Genomic DNA, 18896 nt, shown 5'->3' with positions numbered 1-18896 from the left:
TTAGTATCTAAGCCATGGCTCTCAACATCATGAACAAATAATCCCGAACAGGAGAAAGAGTTAAAAAAAGTCTTCTACAATTATTAAAAAAAAAAATCCAAAGCTCTTACAACATGGAGAGAGGTATGTAATCTTACACTTTCTTCTAATTCTGCTGCAATCAAGGTATTCTCTGAGTGAAACCATGTTTTAAGTCTTAAGGATTTTAGAAAATGCAACTGGTCCCTATTAACACAATATAACAATTTTAAAGAAGCGCAACTGCCAAACATGATCATTTTTTGTTTACATAGTACTCATTTCTAAACTCTCGGAGAATGCCGAGGGACGCTTTCTTTACCTCTCATTTTCTGTACACTTATTCTTACTAAAAGTTTATACCAGCTCTTTAAAGGTTGCTGTTGTAAAACTACGAGGAACTCATAAAGAGGTTTAGGAATTTCAGATTTAAAATCTTATTGGTATCTTCATTACGTTAAAAGACTTTGAATATGAAAGTTAATTATGCCCATTTGATATTCCTCTTACAGTTAAACATTCAAATTAGAGTAGTTTTCCAGTTTTTCTCTTATACAGCGAGGATTTTATGCATTTATATTAAAAGAGAAATTCCTTGGATGAGAATTGAAATGCATGTTTATCCTATTGGAGTCTATTTTAGAAAAAGCAAACAGGATTTCAGTATGCCTAAGGTAGTTTTGGTTTTGTATTTCAGGGGGGCGGTGGGCGAGGGGTGCGGGCAAGGCTTTGGTTAGTGTTTTATTCTTGTCTCACATTCCACTGTATGAATCTTTGACCAACATTGTAATTATTAAAAGTTTGTATCTGTTATACAAGCCCAGTATTTGACTCAGTGCCTTGTAGCAGCATATACAGAAAATAAGAAATTTTCATCTCAAATCAAGTTCTCTAAGTTTTCAGAACCTTGTTCATTTTTTATGAGATCCTTCTAATCTCTTTACAATGCTTGTTAGGAGGTAACACAGCACATCAACCATCTTACTGATCCAGTTTAGAAGGGCAGAAACCATATTCCATAGGTGTTACTATTGATGCTGAGTAATTCGAAATGTTTAAATTAATTTGTGTGTACGGCATTATTTGGTCATCTTTCAGGTGTAGTTGTGGTTTTGAAACCAGGACATGGAGTAGGCCAGGATTGGGCAGCTGATGCTCACAGGTTACTTAGAAGATAACTGAGCTCAGTGTAGCTTTGCAGTAGATTACTTGGGTTTCTGATAGCTACAACACAATCTTGAAAGTTGAAAATATGGATGGGGTTAGTTGGTGCTGTTAACAGAAAGCCACTGTAATTGAGGGGAAAGAACAGCTACTTTAGTCTTGTCTATCTTGCATAAAAATACCCCCAAAGAGTTTTAGTAGAACAGTAGTTGAGAAATTTGAGCTTTTAGCTTTTGAGTGATTCTTTTTTATGCAAATAAGATTTTTTTCGATTTCTTGTAATGTCCTACTTATTTTTTGTGATTCAGGGCTGTAGTCTTTTTATGTAGGCTGCAAACATCAACACATAGGACTAATATTAGGTAAAATCATTTAAAAAATGCAGTTAAGACCACACTTGAGTCTTGTTTAATTTGTTAATCATAGTAAGGTCTCTATCTTGAAAATTATTTTCTTATAGTAAGATAGACATTTGATTTTATGCGGAATAAAAACTAGCCTGTACTTTCTTTTTAAATTTGTTGCTGCCTGTTTTCGCTCCATGCCCTGTTGCATGCAGAAAGTGAAATCCACAGGCCTGTAGTGGAGGAAGCTAATATTGTCTGTCTTTCACTGCTGGCTGTTACAAAAATCAATACAAAAAACTTATGAGCATTCTCGGTACCCAATTCAATAGAAAATATGTCCCATTTCTGCAGCTTTTGCAGCATTGTTTGAGGTTCCAGGGCATGGAGGTCTGGACATACATTTTATTGAATCAGATCCTCAGTAGTGTCTTCATATATATTTAAAGAAAACTCAGAAGGTACACAGTGAAATAAACAGTGATAATCATACAAGTTGGTGGTTACACCAGAAAGCTTGAGTCAGGATGTGAAGACTGAAATCTGTTTGGCTAGCAGCAGTTTCTCCTGCAAAAATATTTTATTTCTAACATAAAGTCTACTATATCTGGTTGTATCATCTTCAAAGAACACAAACATAGTGCCTTCGGCACTGCCTAATTTTAAAAATATATACCCACCAATAAACCAGTAAGAGATACTTTAATAAAAGTCAGCATGGTTAGAAGTTTTATCTTGCCAACTTTACCAGAACATGTTCCTCCTTCCTTCCCTCCCCCCCCCTTTCTGTTTGATGCATTCCTTAAATATTTAAAAATATATTTTAAAGTATTCTTATTTCTAAAAGTCTGATTTTTGTCAGTTCCATAACTATATGGAAGTGCCTGGAAGATATATATGCAGTCTGAGAGAAAGCAGTTGGCTTATGATAAACATAAGATGAAAGTGATGCTTCTAGGCAGAGATTCAAGGAAATTTCTGGAAGGCCATCCTCCCTGTCAGCTGAAGATATCAAAACATTCAGCTGGGAAGGAAGTTCTTATTTCTTTTCATTGTCTTTATACATACTTAATGTATTCAGCAGCAGTATTTTGTGGAAAATTGTCTTCTGCATCCTCATCTGCATGGACTGAGGCAAAAATTTGTAACACTTTTAATGGTTGAGTAGGAATAATGACTTCAAAGATGTTCTCATTGGCAAACATTGGGAAATCGATACCAAGTCTAGTCATAGCCACAACTGATGTGAGAGATATACTGTTGTGATTTGTTCACATAAAATCTGGTGACTATATTAAAAAACCTGTAAATTTGTCTTGCCTTTGCAATAGCCAAGTAGAAGTTCTGAAGAAGCAGACATTGTAACTTCAGACAAGCTGAGAATCCCAATTCTATCGCCACTCACCATGGATCTTCATTTTTGAGATGCTTCATTAGGTCATATTACTGATGTATAAAAGTACAGTTCAGCTTCAAGAACTAAAGAAATTTGTTGACATCTTCTAGATTTATTTTAATAGTATTACCAACACTGTCAATAATTATGTGTATTTGAAGTTAACTTCCCAAGAGAGATCTATTTGACAGTATTAAAAAAACTCATAGAATGTAAATGTTTTAGAGCTAGCAAGGTCCCCTTCAGGCATTCAGTAGTGAAGTAAAAATGCTTTATTTTTTGATATATTTTTCAACATATTTAAGGAATTTTAAAAACATATACATTGTTTACAGGTATGGGTTTTTGTATGTGGATTATTTTTATTTCTTGGTGCGCTATTTTTTCCTTTTGTCCTGTTGAAATACTTGATCACTAATGCAAAGGCAACGTTTCACAGAATCACAGAATATGTCAAGTTGGAAGGGACCCACAAGGATCATTGAGTCCAACTCTCAAATCTGCACAGGACTATCCCCAAGAGTCACACCATGTGCCTGAGAGTATTGTCCAAATGGTTCTTGAACTCTGTCAGGCTTGGTGCTGTGACCACTTCCCTGGGGAGCCTGTTCCAGTGCCCAACAATGCTCTGGGGGAAGAACCTCTTTCTGATGCCCAACCTAAACCTCCCCCGACACAACTTCAGGCCATTTCCTTGGGTCCTGTCGCTGGTTACCTCACAGAAGAGATCAGTGCCTGCCCCTCCTCTTCCTATCATGAGGAAGTTGCAGACTGCCATGCGGCCTCACTTCAGTCTCCTCTTCTCCAGGCTGAACAGACCAAGGGGTCTCAACCACTCCTCATATGACTTCCCCTCAAGGTCCTTCATCATCTTCACTGCCCTCCTTTGGACACTCTCTAGTGGTTTAATATCTTATTGTGGTGCCCAAAACTGCACACAATATTCAAGGTGAGGCCACACCAGTGCAGAGCAGACTGGGACAATCCCCTCCCTCAACAGGCTGGCAATGCTGTGCCTGATGCACCCTGGTCAGCAGCAGGGTGGTCAAACAGCCAAACAGGCTGCCCAGAGAGGTTGTTGAGTCTCCTCCTAACTGGAGAGGGTTCTGGGCAATCTGCTATAGCTGAAACTATGTGAGCAGGGGGATTGACACTTGGTGATCTCCAGAGAGCCCTTCCAACTTCCACTATTTCATGATTTTTCTACTCAGTTACTATAAACGTCCAAACATAATTCATGCTAAAATTTATCAGATATTTAGTAACTGTAATTTAAGGAGAGTGCATGTAAAGATGTCATACCATCTGGTCTATGTGTTTTGGAAGTAAGCTAAATAGGAATTTTTTTGTGTTCTACATAAAATGAACTCTGATTACTTTGCCTGCAGCTAATGAAGAAAAACAGGTTGCTATTTTTAGGAGATTTTTTTAAACAATCTTGGTGTCCATCTGGAATTTCTGAAGAAGTATACAAGTAGTTAACTTCATACATATGAAAAATTTTTCAGATAAAGTTTTTGTCTACAAAATTATGTGACTTAACCCAGGCAATTAGCAAAAGTATCAGTATTAACACTTGTTCCAGTAGGGATAATATAGTGGAGACATCCCTCTTTGAAGAATTCATTCATTCTTCCTGGATCTGGGTCCTTAGATACACAGACTGTTTCTTTAGGTACAGTTGGAGTCACACAAATAGAAAGGATCTCTTTAAAAACCATTACTGGTTTTTTGCCTATTACCATTGCCGCCAATCATTCTCTATTACTCTTTCTCAGGGCTATCATTTCTAGAGCTTTTCTTGTCCCTGGCAATCCCTGTGTTTTATTTTCTCAGTTCAGCACAATGTCACAGAATTTCATGTTGTCCCTTGTCAGACCCCAGAAAATCTTTGCAAATGCTCCAAGACTGACATATGTCTGTCTTCTGGGTGGTGGTTCTTATTGTTTTGCCAATTCTCAATAAAATGGAAGATAATTGTCTCATTTAAGTTCTTCATTAGTGTCCACTTTAAGAAACCTGTGGTGTCTAATGACATCACAAAAAATGTGAATGTATTTAATACAGGACTATTTCTTATTCATAGTATGTTTATAATGTAATATATTTCAAGTGCACTAGGCAAAGTACTCTGTGATAAATTTAGCCTTCTTTTGTTATGTGATTTTTTTTTAGAGTTTTTCAACCAAATTTTATGTGACTATATTGCAACCACAGGATTGTTTGTGATCTGATTATAGGGATTATCATATTGTAAGTATAGGAAACTTGAGCTATTTTGATTGGTTACATATGCCATAGCTTTTGTTTCCATTAACAGTTCGCATAAACAACACTTGCAGAAACTTGAAATTATTTTGGTTTCGAACACTCTTCATTATAATTTTAAATATTATATTCAAAGACAAACATCATGAATATAGTTTTGAAAATATTACCTTTTAATTTGAATTTTTACAGTAGACTTCTGAAAAAGTTTCAGTATGGGCTTTAACAGAAATCGTTCATTAAGTAAACTGTAACTTTTTTGTAAACATATATATTTTGATTTTTCTGTACAGACATATTTTTATTTGTATTCTATACAAGAATTTACATGAAGTAATTGTTATTGAGTTTAATTATTATTATTGCTCAGCCAGCACAATGTTTCCACAGCTGACACATTGCATCAATTTATCCAGACATTAATTCTAGAAAGCAAATTTTAGTAGTCATAAAAACATTTTTTCTAAAACAGGCAATCTAATACAGGAAAAGAACATCTGAAAGTACTTATCTGTGTGAATTATGCTATTTATTCTTCATATAGACACTGTGTGAATTCATTGTTTCCCATAACTGTATGATGTGCATTATCTGCAATAATAGAAAATAGGTGAAAAACAACAGCTGAACATCTATACATTTCAGAAGCTATCTAGATATGCTATACTTTGTATTTTACTTGTACATTATTTATATATTTATGAGAGTCTTGTTCACATTGTAGTTGTGTACTGGACAGATATTTCTGCCTTCTGGTAATAATATGATACCATTTCAAATAGTAAAAAATAGAAAAAAAAATCCAGGCACATCTGAAGCTTGCCTGGTAGATGTGTATGTCCTCTAACTATGGGAGTGCACACATTGAAGTAACACTTTATGAAACCACACTTCAGAGTGCAACCTGAAAAATCAAATGTTGTGGTGTGCCAGAAGAAGAAAGTGTGAACAAACTGACTAGTGTATCTCCTCTTTACTAGTCTAGAATTCCACTCCTAAGAGATTATTTTGTTTGGAACTATTTATTTGCACTTTCTATAGCAAAGTATTGTTTTTGCTGTGATTGATGATTCTTTTGTTTTATCACGTTTTTGGTTTTACGCCTTATCACTTACTACTGTGTCTTTCCTCTTGTAGTTAATGTAAAATTAAAATGGCTAAGGTGCCTCTAACATTAAAAATAATACTAAATACCAAAAGGTAGTAGTAACTTTCATATGATCTTCTGCGTTAATCCCCAGTTTTTGTCAAAGAAAAGCAATATGTTTTTTAAAGAATAATTTTCAAGAACAGACTATGCAGTCAAGTTACCTAATTGATTGGAGAATTTTTCATTTCAATTATGCCCTTGAAGTCAGTGATGCCTGGAATGCCCCTCAGACCATGTCATGGGTGCTCTAGTAAAGATCTATCGTTAGATCAATTACTAAAAGCAATGGAACATCTGATCCTACCCTTGAAATTAACCAGGAAAAGTAGGTCAGCACACCTTCAGCTGACACAATGAAGTATTATGCTCTCAATGACCCAGGAAGGAAAGCACTAATGATTGATGGGAAGAGATATTTAAATGAGAAAGTTGAAGCACACTAGAATTAAGCACGTCAGAATGATCAAGCAACTCTAGACACCCAAGTGCCTTCAGATAACAGCAATTTTAGCTAAATCTTATGTGAGTTTATTCCCCTTAAAATTACAAAGGATTTAGGCTTCAAAGTTCCAACAGTTTTTCCAGATGGTAGCCTTTTCTTTCCTTATTGTTCTATGTTTTCTAATAACACTTTTACCTTTCGTTAGTTATCATAATCTCTATATGTGATAAAAAGGCTGTTACCATCTCTTCTGAGCAGTTAAAACCACTAAAAAAATGTGTCAGACAGAATTATGCGGGCTATCACTGACATAAGATTTAAGAAAACTTTTTTGAGTGTGCTTCGGAGGTATTCTTTGAGTAAAAAAACTAATTGAGAAAATTAAACAAAATAATTGTGGTAATGCAAGAATATCAGAATGATATGTAAGTAACTTTAAATTATTCCATGGTCAAGAGCTAAGTGGTTTATTTATAAACCACTTAGAACAACTTTTTTGGTTGTATGTAGGTAGCAGTGCAGCCTAACAGTACTCTTGGGAAGGCATCATAGATGAGCTATATAGTTTCTCTCTTTAATTTCCATTGTAAATTAAAATGGACCATACTTGCAAGAAATAGACTTTGAGGGAAGACATTACACGTGTTCAAATGTGTGATTCAAATGTGAGTTGATGCCAGTCAGGCTCACCTCAATCCCTGGAAAGGCGATGGAGTGCCTTATTCTGGAGGCCATCTCTATCCATGTGGATGACAAAAAGGTGACAAGGAGTAGTCAGCAGGGATGCACTAAATGTAAATCATGATTGACCAAACCGATTTCCTTCTATAGTGAACCAATTACCTGAATAGATGAGGGGAGAACAGTGGATATTGACTACTTCAAATGCAGCCAGACTTTTGACATGGTCTCTCAGAGCATCTTCATAGGCAAACTCAGCAAGTGTGGACTGGATGAGTGGACAGTGAGGTGGACTGAGAACTGGCTGAATGGCGGATCCCAGAGGGTTATAATGAGTGGCACAAGGTCTAGCTGGAGTTCTGTCACTAGTGGTGTCCCCCAAGGTTCAATATTGGGCCCAATACAGTTTAACTTATTTATGAAGTTGAGGGGGTGTGTTGATCTGTTGGAAGGCAGGAGGGCTCTTCAGAGGGACCTAGACAGGCTGGAGAGATGGTCTGATTCCAATAGGATGAGGTTCAACAAGGCCAAGTGCTGGGCCCTGTACTTTGGCCACAACAACCCCCTGCAGCGCTACAGGCTGGGGACAGAGTGGCTGGAGAGCAGCCAGGCAGAAAGGGACCTGGGAGTTTGGACTGACAGGAAGCTGAACATGAGCCAGCAGTGTGCCCAGGTGGCCAAGAAGGCCAATGGCATCCTGGCCTGGATCAGGAACAGTGTGGCCAACCGGTCCAAGGAAGTGATTCTTCCCCTGTACTCAGCACTGGTGAGGCCACACCTGGAGTGCTGTGTCCAGTTCTGGGCCTCTCAGTTCAGGAAGGATATTGAGGTGCTGGAGCAGAGAAGAGCAACAAGGCTGGTGAAGGGACAAGTCCTATGAGGAGAGGCTGAGGGAGCTGGGATTGTTTAGCCTGGAGAAGAGGAGGCTCAGGGGAGACCTCATCACTCTCTCCAGCTACCTGAAAGGAGGCTGTAGCCAGGTGGGGGTTGGTCTCTTCTCTGACGCAACCAGCAGTAGGACAAGAGAGCATGGTCTTAAGCTCTGGCAGGGGAGGTTTAGGTTGGATATTAGGAAAAAATATTTTACAGGGAGAGTAATCAGGCATTGGAATGGGCTGCCCAGGGAGGTGGTGGATTCACCGTCCCTGGAGGTTTTTAAGATGACACTGGATGCGACACTTAGTACCATGGTCTAGTAACCATGGCAGTAGTGGATCAAGGGTTGGACTTGATCTCAGAGGTCTTTTCCAACCTGGTTGATTCTACGATTTTATGTTTCTATGAATGACTTGGATGAAGGGGTAGGGTGCCTCCTCATTGATGGTAGGCTCATTGATGACGCAAAGCTGGGAGGGTTGGCTGATAGACCAAAATGTTGTGCAGCCCTTCAGAAGGACCTCAATAGGTTGGAGAGATGGGCAGAGAAGAACTGTCTGAAATTCAAGAAAGTTAAATGCAGGGTCCTGCACCTGGGGGAGAAGAACCCCATGCACCAGTACAGGCTGGGGGATGACCTGCTGGAAAGCAGCTCTGCAGAGAAAGAACTGGGGGTCCTGGTGGACAACAAGCTGTCCATGAGCCAGCAGCATGTTTTTGTCACCAGGAAAGCCAATGGTATCCTGGGGTGTATTAGGAAGAGCATGGCCAGTAGGTTGAGGGAGGTGATCCTGCCCCTCTACTCAGCCCTGATGAGGACATATCCGGGCCTCACATCAGGCCCAGCTGTGTCCTGTTTTGGGCTTCTCAGTAAAAGAGAAGCATGGAGCTCCTGGAGCAGCAGAGGGAAAAAAAGGTTGATCAAGGGACTCTTACAAGGAAAGGCTAGAGAGTTGAATCTGTTTGGCCTTCAGAAGAGATTGACTGAGAGGGGATCTCATTAATGTCCATGAGTATCTGAAGGGAGGGTGTTAAGAGCATGGACTCAGGCTCTTCTCAGTGGTGCCAAGCCATAAGACAAGAGTCAATGGGCAGAAACTGAGGCACAGTTCCATCAGAATGTGAGGAAGAACTTACTGTGAAGGTGACTGTACAGTGGAACAGGTTGCCCAGAGTGATTGTGGAGTCTCCCTCATTGGAGATATTCAAGCACAGTCTGGATGCAATCCTGTGCAATGTGCTCTAAGATGAACCTGGTTGAGCAGGGAGGTTGGACCAGATGACCCATTGTAGCCCCTTCCAACATGACCCATTCTGTGATGCTGTGAAATTATTGTTTAAAGTCTGTGGAAATCTTTGTCTATAAAGACAGAAGGGTTTCATGATTGCTTTCTAGATCAATAGTGTTACAGATTATGGAATGCCTTTCCCAAGATTTCTGGGATAAACACCAGAAAAAAAGGAAAGGTGAAGGATCTTGTCAGTCTCTTAACAGACAGACAGATTTTTTTTTGCCGAATCTGAAAAGGAAACTATACTTGAACTTACCTTTTCTATAATTCATTCAAAGACTCAGAAAACAGTACCTTGAGTAGCCAGGGATTTTAGTTAGTTAATGTTGAATTTGCAAATTTGGGGCTCAATTGTTTTCAGTTAAAGTGACCTAGTTTTTGTGTTCGGCAATTAAAGGCACACCTGTCACAGGATATTTATAATTTAGAACTAGAAGTTTATTTACTGCATCAACTCTTTCTTGGACTACTAGAAAGAGAATTTACAATGTGCTGCTTTTCTAAATAATCTTCTATTGAGGGAAACATTGCTTCCTTCACTGAACATTTCAAATGGGTATATAAGAAATATGAAACACCTGTACAGAAGATTAAACTGAACATCCTAGAGCTTGAATGACTCTTGGAGCTGAATGTACCTTTTTTTTTTTTTAATGAAAATGTGTAACTTTGATGCTAGTCATTACAAGAATCTGCTGTGAAATTGTTCAAGTTTATGGTGTTACACTGACTGGAGTAGAGTGGACAGGGAGTCCAGAGCACGAGCAATGAGAGTGCTTCAATGTACTTCAATGTTCAGTGTAGACAAAAGTGATTGTGAGTGTAACTACCTGGTCCTTATTGCATTTTTATCTATGCTTTAAGTATTATCTAAAGGCAAATCTTCAGTTTGAGAAATAGCTGGGGCAACTGATTTACTTTCTCTGTCAAGCCCTATTAACTGCAACCTAAAGTATAATTGTTTTCTCAGGCTATGATTTTAGTTCTGCTGTATATAACTGAAAAAATTTTACATTGGGGTGTTTCCACCACTTTACTTCTCCTTAGGTCCTTGGCCCTTAATAAGGCAAATCGTGTGTTAGTGGACTTATTTTCTGTATCCACAAAAGATGTCAAAACTTGGAAAATAATTCCAATTCATAATGGCAAAAATTCTGAAATCTCTTATAAATTTTTTTTCATATCTGGTGTATTATGATTTAATTTCTCTTTTACTAGACTTCTATGCTCACATACTTTCCTCTTCCTCACATACTGATGACAACTAGCAAAGCTTTCTGTACCTGAACTTAAATAAAGAACAAAAAATCACAGTGGTGCTGCTGCATGTTTGTGAACATACTGTGGTGATAAGCCTGATCTCAGTTATTTTACGTAGACCACATGGAACTCCTTGTTCTATTTGAAGAACACCCTGTGAAATTATCTTTGCTTGATGCACTTAAAACATTCAGCATTAGCCTATTAATTTATATCACTAAATAAAACACATTAGAGTGATCAAGGTAACAACTCTACCTGCTCATCACTGAGGTAAGCAGGAATATCCCTATATTAAATCAGGTTTAAGCCTCTCCCCTGAAAGGAAATTTACCTATTTAAGGTGTAAAAAGCTCTTAGCTTTCACAGTTGGTATCTTCTTAAAAAGCACAAGACACTGTTGTTTTAAGATAAGTATTTAGGCAACCTCAGTCTGTAATATTATTAATAAGGGGGAGAAATTGATTTCAAAAATAGTACACAGAAAAAGAGCCTTCCTGAAGTAGGTATATTTTGGGATTAGAAAGGAATATTTCTGGATCGTTTGGTTTTTTGTTTTGTTTTGTTTTTTTTTTAACAAATTAATTTTTTAACAAATTTCAAGCAAAACATATCTTTCTAGTGAAATTTTTGTGTTCAGATTATTTGCCTGATTATTTGCCACAAAATTGTCATCTAGAAATTATGATTTGGTTTGAGGTTTGTTGGGACATGTTTAAGAACATCAACAAAATGTGTAAGAAGCACGACAAAGATCAGTTTGTAATTAGGAATGGTGTGCTTGGAGTGCTGATTAATTTCAGGCAATGATTTCTGAGTACACTGGATATAGCAGAGTTTTTTAGTATAATTAGATTTTGAATGCCAAGGCTGTGATCAATAAGAATTAAAAGATCATTTGCTAAAGCTCATTTGCTAATATATCATATTTATACAATTTATACAATCACTTTTTCTTTCCTTTAAATATCTCAAAGCCTAAGGCATAAAAATTGTCAGGATTCTATGCTAGTACTATCATATACTCTACTTTTCTGCTTACTTTATATAATAGTTACTTAATCTTTTTAATTTTCCATGTAAAATAAAGTTTGTTGGTATTTAGTTCATTTGTATTTAGTTTAGCAGGTGTCAATTTAATTAATAATCATCCAAATGACATTCTAGATTTGCTTTGGATAGCAGTTCAATGCATTCTATTGATTTTTGTATTATTGGACTCAATGTTGTCATCATTATTACTGTGTGCCATGTTTCAGGCAGGATTTGAATTAACCAGCAGTATTTCAGGATAGGGAGTTTTTGTCTTTCAGCGTGGAAATTGTATTACTGTTCAGCAAGAAACTATTTTCTATATCCTTTTGGGGTATTTTGTAGTTTTTTAAAAAAACAACATTATGTATTAAAAGTACTCAAAACAAAATGCTTCAAAATGTTTTTGGCTTATTTATGTAGCAGGATTTTATTTTTTTTAAAGCTCTACTACATTTTTTTCAGACTATAGTAATAATGTGATGCTACCTAGGATTTTAACATGAGGACTGAGGTTGGACAGTTGTTGTGTGGATTAAACTTTATTTTCTCTACAGTAAAAGCAGCACACTATTCACAGTTATGTCAGTCAAAGGAAGATGTGCTGCACCAACGAGCCATGGGAACTGCTCTGGAAGGAAACCAGTCTTGACATGGACACAGGTGACAATGGAGGAATCCTTAAGTATGTTCAAAACCTCTATAATTCCAAGAAACTGGACATGTTGTATTGTATTTTACCTACCTGGGAGAGAGGCTTTTCTTGCGGGAGAGACAGAATACGAGCACAATGTAGACTTCTCTCTCTGCTTTCTATCCTGAAGGATTCATTCCTGTTAAAACTAGAACCTCTTATGAGTTTAGAAAGTTTTTTAAGGAGTACTGCAGTCTTAAACCTGTATAACTACTTGGCAAAATGAAAAGGCCGCAGATACTCAGGTCTGAACAGTGGTCTGTTCCATATCAGTCTGACTATTCTTATAAGGAATGATGTATTGGGAGTATGGAAGCGGCATATCAGCTACATCTGTTTTTGCAAGGGAGTTCAGATTAGAATCAGCTCTTTCAAATGTTTACAAAGGTTTTAGAAAACAGATGGAAACTCAAAGCTAAAGCTAGAGTTTTTCACAGAATTATGGAATGGTTGAGGTTGGAGGTGACCTCTGGCAGTCATCTTGTCTAATGCCCTGCTCAAAAAGGTCACTTACAGCACTATTCTAGAAGTGTTAGTCATTAGCAGATTTTTGAGACACTGGGAAAAAAAAAAGGTTAAAAAACTACTGTGCAGATACAAAAAAAAGGATGAGAAATTGTGGAAAGAAAAGGACTTTCCTTTCCCATACTCTTGTGGATAATATGTTTATTGTGAGAGGATGTTCTCTGGTCAGGTGGCCATGCAAATGTTAACTCTAATTCAAAAATGTGTGGCTAAATTAAGGGAAGACATTTTAAACACAAGTCCAAAGAGGTACTAATATAGAAAGACCTGCTTTTAGAAATGGAGCAAAATATGTAATTAAAGTAATAACATGTAGTCCCTTTTGAGGACTTTTTCCAAACTTTGCTTAATTTGAATTTCACGTACTTGACATCTTGTTTTGACAATTCATCTGATTATATCAATATGTCACATTATGCAATAATAGTGAAACATGATGTATTTCAGCACAATGAGTCATCCTGATGGCATGTCAGATCCAACATATTCCAAATCAAAGTTCCTTAAATCATGATGATTGAAATCTCTATTATAAAGAACTTCCACTGTTCAGATTATTTGTATTTTCTATTGCTTCTGTTAAGTTAAACTGGGTCTTTTACAGTCTGCCTTTCTTGACTCAATTTTCTTTCACTTTAAGTCAACATACAAGAGAAAACAGAGATGTGCAAAATCTCAGAGGCAAAATGGATAACAAAACAACATTTTTTACTTGTACCTTTGGCCATGTTTGAAAATACACATCCAGAGGCTTAAAGTACATTTCATTCTAACAGTAATTGCATTCCTATACCTCTCTTAATAATCAATATATTCTACTCTTAAAAGCTGGGGCCAGAAAAAGGAAGTTGGATACGTTTTATGAGTGAATATTCTAGTGCAAACTTTGGACAAAAATCTCATTATTGAATCATGTCAAGAATTCCTGGAATATAGTCTCATTTTTTCTTGCTCCAAGAAGGCAGAGCTAAAGAGAAAACATATATTTCTACTGCTGCATAGTAAGAAAGAGCAATAAATAATTTTTTTTAAAAGAAAGAAGTTGTATTCTCTTTCCAAGTTTTGTTACCTGAAGAAAAATTCCTAAGCTTTTTATGAATTTTTTTCCATGCCAGAATATTTGGATATCAATTTAGTAAAAGAATTACTTACTATCATTTCTGCTTGTTCATATGAGGGATCATATGAATTGTTTTATTCCTTCTTTACAAACCACTATTGTTAAAAAATGCAGGAGATGTGCTGTTTATGGGAGATGATAAATTTTCTCAGATACAAGAGTTCTGTTGAAGTCTGGATAATTCATCCAGTTTGATGATTAGTCTTTCTGCTGAAGTAGCTTAGGAGGGCCTCTGTTTGATGTCAGTGTCTTCCCTTGCTTCTTTGAGAAGGAAATTCTGACCTAGTTGTGGAAAAGTGTAGAAAAAAGGTGCTTGAAGGGTAACATACTTTATTAGCTGCTTTTCCACTGCTGAACATTACTACCCTTAATCCTAATATTAGTTATATACACACTTTAGCAGACAAGTGGGTCACCCTGCTGAGTGGATTTCAGGCTCTTCAGAAAGTGATGCAACAGCAGAACCATTGCATTAACCAAAATATCTGCCAATGATCATAATAACTCCTGGCACTGAGTGGAAAGGGCAGGAATTCTGGCAACATCTCTGTTTTCTCTGCTTCTTCAGTAGATGTCTTTTCCCAAGACACTTCTTTACGGTGAGAGGAACCTCCTGTCCACGGCCAGACTTCAACTAAATATTAATTGGGAACTTAATGAAAAATACAACAGTGAGTCTGTGAACCCTCTAATTTAAAATCCTGCTGTATGTGTGCAGAAGGTGGAAGGTAAAGGCAAGTATAAAGGAGGACAATGAATGTTGAATGTGAGATTATTTTTTGCAAAATATGTTTCTGAGTGTGTATGGGAACCCATTGAAATACAAGCTGACAAACACTGCTGAAATTCCTACTATAGGGTGTCATTTTCTGTATAGGTTATGAACATAAATAAGGCAACCTATACAAAAGCCTCACTTTCCCATATATAGGTGGACAAACCTGGTAGCTATTATCTTTATCCCCAAAATTTTGTGCATAATTAGTTAAAATCCAAACCCTTCCAGAATAGTAAACCATTTACAAAATTTCAATAGATAAAAATACTTTTTCAGTAAACCAGTATATTGTTGAGTAGAAATGCTGGCAGAAATAAAACATATTTTTCATTATTATCCATTGTATAAGTGACAATATTCCTGTCTGATTTTATTATATGAAAAAATAACCCAGAAAAAAATCCAAAGACCACAGATTAAAGTGAGACATGTTTAAGTACCTTACACATTGACAAGATGATCAAATAGTATTCATTACAGATATTCACAAAATATATCTGTAAAGGCTATTGGACATATGAATAATTATAACTCTCCTGGAAACAATGCAGTGTTTGATTTATTGTACTTTCTGTATATTTCAATATGTTGGCTGTTTCTGTACATGTAGTTTGTGACTGAAATTTCTGGCAGATCTTTTCTTCTTTGCTTGCAAATGGGGTTTCAGGATATGTTTTCCTTTTCATTGTACTGCTTGAGTTTTGATTTTTGTGGGGGGCATAAGCATGTTCTCTGAATCATTTTTTAATATTATATTATATTTTTACATGGCTATATTTGCTAGCCAACAGCTATATTTCAGTTTATCACCAGAATTCCTTGCAAATGGAAGCACTTTATAAAACAAGTGAAATCACAATACCCAATCATTCAGAAATATTGGGCTACTTCAAATTTTTATAAGCTCTTAAATTTTGAGGTGATCAGAGTTCTGAGCTTGCATTGCACAGAATAATTTAAAATTATTGGAGCACTTCACATATTTTTAAAACCACTTCAGCTAGGAAATGACGGGGTTCCAGAAATATGTGGCCTATAAGGGTGTAAAATTATCAGAGAGCTTAAGTGCTTCATTGTGAAAGTGATCAAGGTTCCTTGCTTGCACATTGCAAAGCAATTGAAAATTACTGAAGTGCTTCAAGTGGTTCATGTTTTTAGAAGAGTTTTAGTCTCTCCCACTCAAATACTCTTTACAATTATGAATGTCTACAATAATTTCGAATGTTGAGTATGCACCTGTTATCCTGATTTTCCTTATTTTGGGTTGTTGGGATTTTTTAGGTCTAAATATTTGTCTTTCAGAGGTCTCAGAGTTAACTAAGTCTTGAAATCCTTTAGTTTCAGATGCATAGGAGCTTTGAGGAACTTAACTGTTCAACAGCTCTTGCTTGTGAAGAAAACAATTTATGGAATAGTTTTAATAATATTTATTGAAAGTTGACACATGAAGTCATGCCTATATCCTTCATTATTTATAGAATACTTTCCATAGACATCTTATTTAATTTAAAATTTTGTAAGGTGTACGTTTTTTGATTTAGATTTAATTAATTTAAAATTATTTAATATTACTTCCAATACTATTGTGTTTTTTAAAAATAACCTTTAAAATATTTTTTTTTCTTTGTGTGTCCTTCTTTCTCTTCCATTCCTTTCTGTCTTCAATACACATGCTGCACGAACCACTGGTATATCATAATTCATTCTCTCACAGCTCATTCTCAGCACTATGTTTTGGTAGAACTCACAGTGGGTAGAATTTTGAGCTGGATTTATCATCCACACAAGAGAATCATAATAGTTCTATATTTTAAGAAGGGAAGAAAAAAGCCCTATAAAGTGCATCATTCTGCAATGCATTGTTTCTGTACATTGAATTTATGACTGTAAGAAGAAAATCACTTGCGGTATACAGGTATTCTATTGTGTGCGTTTAAAAATTTAATTCAGTCCCTACTGTGCTATTCGTTTTACTTAACTGTTTTCATGAACTTTGCTTATTTCAGGTCTATATTTCCTTACCTTATCTCTATTATGAACTGTTCACTTCAGCCATTTGCCTCTTTAAAAAGTGTAAAGAAAAAAAATCTATGCACCTTGGCGCTTTTTTTTTTTCAGTCTAAGTATAGCTGGGTAGCAAATTATTTAAACTAAAAATTATGTGCTCATTTTTATCTCCATGCTGTACATATGAGCTATATTAGTAATAACTACTGTTTTCTGAAAAATGAAATGCTTTCTTTGGAGAGGATGTAAAAATCTTTGTACAATAGGATGACATTTTCTTTAACTGGAATAGTACAGTCATAGCCTTAAGATGAAGTAACTAGAAAATACTTGAAATCAATAGATCAGTTTTTTTGACAATCAAAATGGAAATACTACATTGTTTCACATAATACTGCATTCATTTTCATCTTACTGTTCTCACTTTAGAACAGCATAATTCCTAGGAACTGATGTTACATGCTGATTTGAATTGGCAGTTTTTAAACTTTACTTATAATGCTTTTTATCATTCCTTTGTAAGAATTTTAAATTCTGATCTGCCAAAAAGTGCTTACAATGTAAGAAAGATTTGGAATTAAAAAATTATCATCTTGTATATGCTATATGCTTTCTGTCATGAATACTGCCCTTTCAACCTTTGTATGAACCATGGAAAATTAAAATAAATTATTTTTATCTCAGAAAATCACAATAATATTGGTTACAGATATATTCTTGTCAATAGCCACTGTTAAAACAATGTTTTTGCAATTTTTGAAAATGAAATTGCTATTACAGTTACAATTGTTGGAATAAAGAAGATAGATATCTATAGAGATTGAAAAGACTGAAATCTGTAAACATTAATATAGAAATTGTTTTCAGTGTTAACATTTATCACAGACTGAATTTTCGGTGTGTTACAATAAATCATGTCTTATTGGGCAAGTGCCTGGCCTCTATTTTTCAAGTTGGTATTTTCAAGTATTAAATGTGATCACAAGGAAAATGATGTTTGTACCTGTAGTTTATTTTAATTAAACTGATTTTAAAAAAGCAATACAAGAAGCCTTAATAGGCAAAAAACCCTCTTCCCTGACATTCCTCTCACAGTCTTTGGTAGGGAAGAATTTCTACAAGTTTTGGGAGAGATTTTCAAGGGAAACATTGCCTAAAAATGGATACTGACACTGTATCTTTCTAGTGTACTACTGTTGTCTTTTCATAGCAGATATATATTGACACAAGAAACTGCTATAGGAAGGAAAAAAATATTTGGGTTCATTGGGACTGTGTCCTGTGAAACTGCAGTGTTAATACTGCACCATGGGCGGCAGAGGTCAAAGGAATGAGGTGGCTACCAAAGGGGTTCAAAATGGCTGCCCAAGTAATGCAGAAGAAATCCACCAGTACTACTGAGTTCAGGTTGGCTGAATTCTCATTGCAGAAGCTGGAAAATAGCTTTGTGTTGTTCCCCTCCCTTTAAAAAAAAAAAAAAAAATTCTATGTAAGTGTTTAATGCTGTCTACCATCAAAGTAAGGATACTTCTCAAGGTAGACTTTTGATCTTGGTGAGGATGACCACTGTCAGGCAGTACTAACCAGCAAAATGAAGAGTGCATAATATGGGCCTAAGGCTGTTCCTTAGAACTTACTAATAATATTGGATGTCTCATAAATTTGCTGCTAAAAACAATCTCCATTTTGCACATGTAGGCATGTCTTTATTTAATTTTCATATTCATCTCAAAGTGTTTAGATAGTGCGACCTAATTATTTGTTGCACTTTTGCTGTCCTTCTCTTACACTGATAATTTTAGAACAGCTTGGAGGGTCTAAACCAGTATTTCTATAACAGTATTTCTAG

General features: G+C 36.0%; 1 long non-coding RNA gene across 1 annotated transcript; it reads left to right on the top strand.

The window, feature by feature from the left end:
• Positions 1–15085, top strand: LOC120322819. Its single transcript, XR_005562747.1, has 3 exons — positions 1–123; positions 12481–12608; positions 14831–15085. It is a non-coding gene; the product is annotated as an uncharacterized LOC120322819 (long non-coding RNA).
• Positions 15086–18896: the final 3811 nt, after the last annotated feature.

Source organism: Pipra filicauda, unplaced genomic scaffold, assembly GCF_003945595.2.
Source record: "Pipra filicauda isolate LSUMZ 115617 unplaced genomic scaffold, ASM394559v2 scaffold157_size4220110_pilon, whole genome shotgun sequence".
Lineage (NCBI taxonomy): Eukaryota > Metazoa > Chordata > Aves > Passeriformes > Pipridae > Pipra > Pipra filicauda.
Note: the sequence above shows the minus strand (reverse complement) of the source record. Positions and strands in the feature narration are given on the sequence as shown.